The 5264-nt window shown below is 47.1% G+C and overlaps 1 long non-coding RNA gene across 2 annotated transcripts; it reads left to right on the top strand.

The window, feature by feature from the left end:
* The first annotated feature begins 10 nt into the window (after positions 1 to 10).
* On the top strand, positions 11 to 2728 carry LOC119311136. 2 transcript variants are annotated; one of them, XR_005150890.1, is made up of 5 exons: positions 11 to 288; positions 517 to 569; positions 1026 to 1142; positions 1593 to 1689; positions 1770 to 2728. It is a non-coding gene; the product is annotated as an uncharacterized LOC119311136 (long non-coding RNA). The 2 variants fall into 2 exon arrangements; XR_005150889.1 differs by having other exon boundaries at positions 11 to 569; positions 1770 to 2727.
* Positions 2729 to 5264: the final 2536 nt, after the last annotated feature.

Raw genomic sequence — 5264 nt, 5'->3', positions numbered from 1 at the left:
ATATTGTTGTTGCATATGCCTTGCATGCAAATTTAAATATGAGGGATTCAAGGGCTAGGTAGCATGCTTCTACTTGACTGAATTTAAGTAGGAGAGATTATCAATTGCGTGCCGCGTCTTGTTGTACTTTCTGGGTTGTTTGATTTCCTTTGGTGGTTTTTCAAAATAATCTTGATTTAACCATGATTTGCTCTGGTGGTTTTTTGAAATAGTCTTCGTTTCGCAAAGACATCATGGTGATCGCGCCTGGAATACTCAATGTCTTCGCTTGTGGTTTGTGTTCTTCAGGTCTTCACTTGCCATGATATATCTCTGATTTCTTCTTCTCTGTTCTAATTAGAGTCTGTTCTGTTTGCACCAATTCGAGATAATGGTCGTGGAATGCAGCAGCCAAGACAACAAGATCTAGCTCGACTTAGGACTGATGACAAATAAAATTTGATTCAGATGGTTCCTTGCATCTTCCTCTCATAATTAAACCTAATAATACAATTTTTTGTGCTCTTGCTTCTGCAGATTCTAAAGAATTGATTTGTTGTTCGGGCATTTCGTGCATTTGGAGTTCACAGGTATCTAAGTTTCTCTTATATGTGTTCTCAAAGAATTTGGTACTCAGCACTTGGATTTTTTATCTGAACCTATCATCTCAAAGCCTTGGGTAGAACACGAGCAATTGTGAGATAGAGCTATTTGCTACACCGTTTAGAAAACAGAACTGATAAACTCTCGGTAGTACCTATATTGATTAGCTATGTGCTTACCTGTAAGTTCTTTGCGAATTATTGTAATTCTTGGTACATCAAGGTTTAGATAATGAAAATGAGAACTACATGTTGAGCATTGCTTATAATGAAAACGTACGTCCATGGTTAAAGAAGCTTTATTGTTTCAGTCTATACTGAAGCTTATATTGTTCCCCGGTTGATCTAGACATCAAATATTTTAAGCTTCCTTTTTCTGAGCCAATGGGCGAACTAAGAAAGGGAAATTCGTTCCTTAAATAGTAGTGGCATTTTACTACGCAGATAATACCGACAATTTCTCAAACGAGTCAGCATTATCATTCAGTCAGTAGGTTACTAAATAAAGCCGGAGTTCGCATGGAGCACCAACGATAACCTCAAGCAGATGCATCGAGACAGGTGATGAACTCTCCTATGTTTCCTCACGTGAATCTTGCTCCAATCGCTTGATTGTTCTATCCGGTTTGTTGTGACAATACAATAATTTACTGTTTTTTAAGTGGTCCAGTCTCTGTTTGATTTGGAAAGATCGGGACTTTCTTTTGAGTTATTAAAATCTGTCATTGGCCATAACATTCCAGATTCCTTGTTTTATTTCCTCTTTTTTTGGGACTTCATGGTTGGATTGGACCTTGTACTGTTGTGGCAATTTTTTTGACTCCCATTGCAATGGACGGTTATGCTTATAGTTGATGGTGATGATCTTTGTTGTGTTGAGCCAAAATATACCTATTGTGTTTACTGTGGATATACTCGTAAGGATAAGACACACACACACACAATAACTTTGCTTCAAGAAATCGCCTTTTTAGGAATTTATGTACTAACAACCATTCTACAAAAATGCAGGCAAATCAGAGTTTATGGCACCCGAACTCTTCACTGGCAATTTTAACGAGTTGGTGGACATATATTCGTTTTGGATGTGCATGCCTGAAATGAAAAGGTGAACCTTCTAACAAGAGATTTTCTTTGGCTGCCTACCGGTTCTTTTTCTGTTGCTTGACTTTTGAACTCCATGGTTAGAAAATGATGGAAAAGTCTTGGACCTTGCTTAATGCTTGGAACTACACCTTTCCAAACATCCTTGTTGCTTGATGCCAAGAGGATTTCTCCAAGAGATTGGAACTATGTTCCTCTGCAGTTCTCCATTCAGACATTTCTATGGTTAGAGCTTTCTTCTGACAAAATTGTGCTGGTGTCTGGTTGTAAAACGTATTTCCTATTACAGCTGAGAAAGAGAGTAAGTAAAAAGGGTAAGCCAAGGGCTAGCCTAAAATTCCAAAAGGACTATTTCCTGAGGTATTTGTCGCCGGCCAACCTGTCATCAACCCAGGGTTGGTCGCTTGAACGACATTCACTTCGAGGGAGTTTTGATTAAAAGTTTGTGACTTGTCATGCATGGAACATGCATCTTTTGTTAACATTTTCATTGCATTATATATTATATAAAAGTGACAAAGTAGTGTTCTGGTCATTGCTTTAGTAAAACAAATATACGTAGTATATGGTTATGAAGTTGAATGAATGCTCAATGGTCGGTTCAAGACTTCAAGAAATTCATAATTTGTTCTGTGTGTTTTGATTAAAATGTGACCTAGCTCAGTTGCCAGACTGTGGATAGAGGGATGCATGGCCACCACTTTGCCGGAATACCAACAGTTAGCCATTTTTTGGGTATAGCTATCAACTAGAATCCATTTTTTGGGTATAGCTATCAACTAGAATCCACAGCTTCACATTTCTCTTTGTTCAAATGTTCTCTAAATACATGTAACTTATATGGCACAATTTCGATGCCACTTGTAAGTTGTAACTTCACATGATTTGGTGATTTGTCAAAGAACGGCGGTGTCGGAGAAGACGAGGGGGAGGGGGCACTGAGCCAACAAAGGAGGCGGCTATGGTAGGGCGAGCCGATGAGGTGTAACACGTTAGCACTACTACGGGAGGGGATCAAGGCAGAGAGTTGAGTGGTTGGTAGGGGACTTCTCGGCGGTCCGTGGGGAAGCACGGTGTGAAGGAGAGAGGGCACCATAGTGAAGGTGAGGTGGGCATTATCCGGTTTTAAAGAAGAGGACTCCAGCGAGAAATGCCTTGCTACAGAGGGAAACCGAGCGTGAAGGGCAGATTTCGACAGGAAATGGGAAGGGTGCATCGCGGGGTGGTTTTTTGTGTTGGCATGCGTTTTGAAGATAACATGACGGATAATCTGGACAACCACGTTTCTCTCGCACATATGGTCTAGATTCAGGGGAGCCTAAAATGTCTAGATGGTTGAATTTTGGGAGCCTGCTGGGAGTCCATTTGATGTCCGGACACGTTCAAACATATGAGAAAGAGTGTGTTAGCAGTGGGTATATCTGAAGATTATTTCTCAACTCGGCATGTGGGTAGAGACTAAAAAGACGATGCCATGGTAGCATGGCAGACCTGGCAAGTGCCACGAACATCATGATATTCTTCCTTTCCTTAATTCCTTGATTTGAAAAATAATTTGCTCGTGTGAAGCTGTACATAGCAGTCGGGCAAACGACACTTTGGCATCTTGATCTATCAAGGAAAATATATTTTTTTACTTTAGAAAATGTGGGTTCGGATTGGTCTGTTGAGTTATGGCTGGTTGATCGGAATAATTTTTCTATTTAAAAAATGTAGCAAATAGCATTTCATTAGAGATTGTCCGTTGAGTTATGGCTGGCTGATCGGAATAATTTTCCTATTTAAAAATGTAGCAAATAGCATTTCATTAGAGATGGCTTTGCAGCAAATTGCAAATCACGCAAACCAAGCCATCATCGCCTCGTCGCTCTCGCCGGGAGCGACAACAACTGCCGGTTTCTTCTTCGCCTTCTTAGCCGGCATCTCCTCCATCCGGATGCCCTGCGGCACGAGCCACTTCACCACCGCCTGGGACTCGACCTCCAGGAAGTTTAGGTCCGTATTCGGCCGTCCGGCACGCCACACCGCCACGTCGTAGGCACGAGCGGCCTCATCGGCGGTGGGATACGTGCTGAGCCACCAACGCTGCCCGACATCGAAGAACTCCAGTCCGAAGTTCCCGGGGGGCTTCGCCCTCATGCCGAAGAAAACAGACTTTCCCTTCGGCGTCTTCTTCGGCGCCATCGGGGAGCGGGCGGCGGCCGAGCGGGGAGCGGGGCGGCGACGTGCTGCGCGGGGCGGAGGCGGACGGAGCGGGGCGGTGGCGTGCGGCGCGGGGCGGAAGCGGACGGAGAGGGACGGCGGACGGATCGGAGAGGAGGCGGACGAAGCAGGGCCGGAGAGGAGGCGGACGGAGCGGGGCCGGGCGGAGGATGGACCGGAGGCGGAGGCGGCCGGAGAGGAGGTGGGCAGGGTCGGGGTGGCCGGAGTGGAGGCGAACGCGATGGGGCAGCACGGCGGCAGGCGGCGACCTAGGTGGGGTGGAATCAGTGATGGGGGTCCGAATCTACGGCGGGGCGAGACCTTAGAAAGTTAATATGTAGCTCTTGCAAACTATTTCAAGAGCCCGTGGCAACGCACGGGCAGTCTACTAGTATAGAGTGGGTTTTTATCTCGCTTCTTGCGAGACAGATGTACGCCTCACCTCACGAGAGTTTTTTTTTTTTAGAAAACCTCAAGAGAGCATGTAGAGAGCTTTGTTCGTTCCTTGGGTTTGTACCTTTTTCCATGGGAAACGTTTGGGCGCGGTGCGCCGGCCGAACTTTCGGCCGGTTCGCACGCCACGCTGGCAAACGCGCCCGTGCAGCGGCCTCGCGCATCCCCGCCTTCTTCCTTATGCGTCTTCATCCCCTACCTTAAGCCTACGTACGCGCACCTTCCCCTCCTCCGAGCCGTGACTGGGCCTCCACGAACTCCATCGCCGGCGGCGAGGCGCTCCCTCGCCGGCCGCCATGGCTGCCTGCTGCCATGGCCAGATCCATCCCCTACCTACAGCCTTCAAGCGCGCGCATCCCCTCCCCTCCTCCTCCCGGTCAGCGACTGGGCCACCACAAGCTCCATCGCCGGCGGCCAGGCGCTCCCTCGGCGCCCGCCATAGCTGCCTGTCCGCCATGCCCGGATCCACCTGCGTATAGAAGTGTTGCAACCATCACCTAAAAAAGCTTCGACGGCCATTCAAAAAAGCGTCAACCATAGACATAGAAAGCTTCAAAGGCACTGCACAACAAGAGGAAGCTGCAACCATAGTTGAATTTTGCTACTACCGGCGAAGCTTTTTGCTACATCCATCAGGCGGAGCTCGGACCTCGCGACGACGACAATGATATTTTCCTGCAACCGTAGCAGGATTTTGCTACTACGTTGTTTTTTTGCTACTCCTAATGTCTCAGTTGGTAGGTCGCGTTCCGGGTTTTATTTTCGTCCCACCATTTTCGTCTGATTTTTTTTCGTTGGTTTTTTTTCGCCGGTTTTTTCGTCCCCTCCCACCCCCTCCCCACCCCACCGGTCTCCCTCCCTCCCTCGAACCCTAGCTTCCCCTCGTCTCCCTGCCTCCAGCCGCACCAGCCGCCGGACCCCAAT

The sequence above is a fragment of the Triticum dicoccoides genome, chromosome 5B, assembly GCF_002162155.2.
Source record: "Triticum dicoccoides isolate Atlit2015 ecotype Zavitan chromosome 5B, WEW_v2.0, whole genome shotgun sequence".
Lineage (NCBI taxonomy): Eukaryota > Viridiplantae > Streptophyta > Magnoliopsida > Poales > Poaceae > Triticum > Triticum dicoccoides.
Note: the sequence above shows the minus strand (reverse complement) of the source record. Positions and strands in the feature narration are given on the sequence as shown.